Genomic DNA, 298 nt, shown 5'->3' with positions numbered 1-298 from the left:
TTTTTTTGTTTTCTTTCTTGCTTTATTTATTTTATTTTGTTTCTACTTACAACAAAATACTTATTGTTGCTATTTTTAATTATTTTCCAGTTTTTTGTTTTGTTTTCTGCATTATTTATTTTCTTTTGTTTTTTGCTTTATTTTTTAATTCTTTTTGCTTTTAGTTTTAGAAAAATTATAAACTTTCTGTTAGTGCCATTAGTTTTCAAATTTGAAAACACTTTTTTTGTTTTTTTGTTTTCTTTCTTGCTTTATTTATTTTATTTTGTTTGTACTTACAACAAAATACTTATTGTTG

This window comes from Triticum aestivum, chromosome 6B, assembly GCF_018294505.1.
Source record: "Triticum aestivum cultivar Chinese Spring chromosome 6B, IWGSC CS RefSeq v2.1, whole genome shotgun sequence".
In the NCBI taxonomy this organism is placed as follows: domain Eukaryota; kingdom Viridiplantae; phylum Streptophyta; class Magnoliopsida; order Poales; family Poaceae; genus Triticum; species Triticum aestivum.
The sequence above is the reverse complement of the archived record's forward strand: the minus strand, read 5'-3'. Positions refer to the sequence as shown.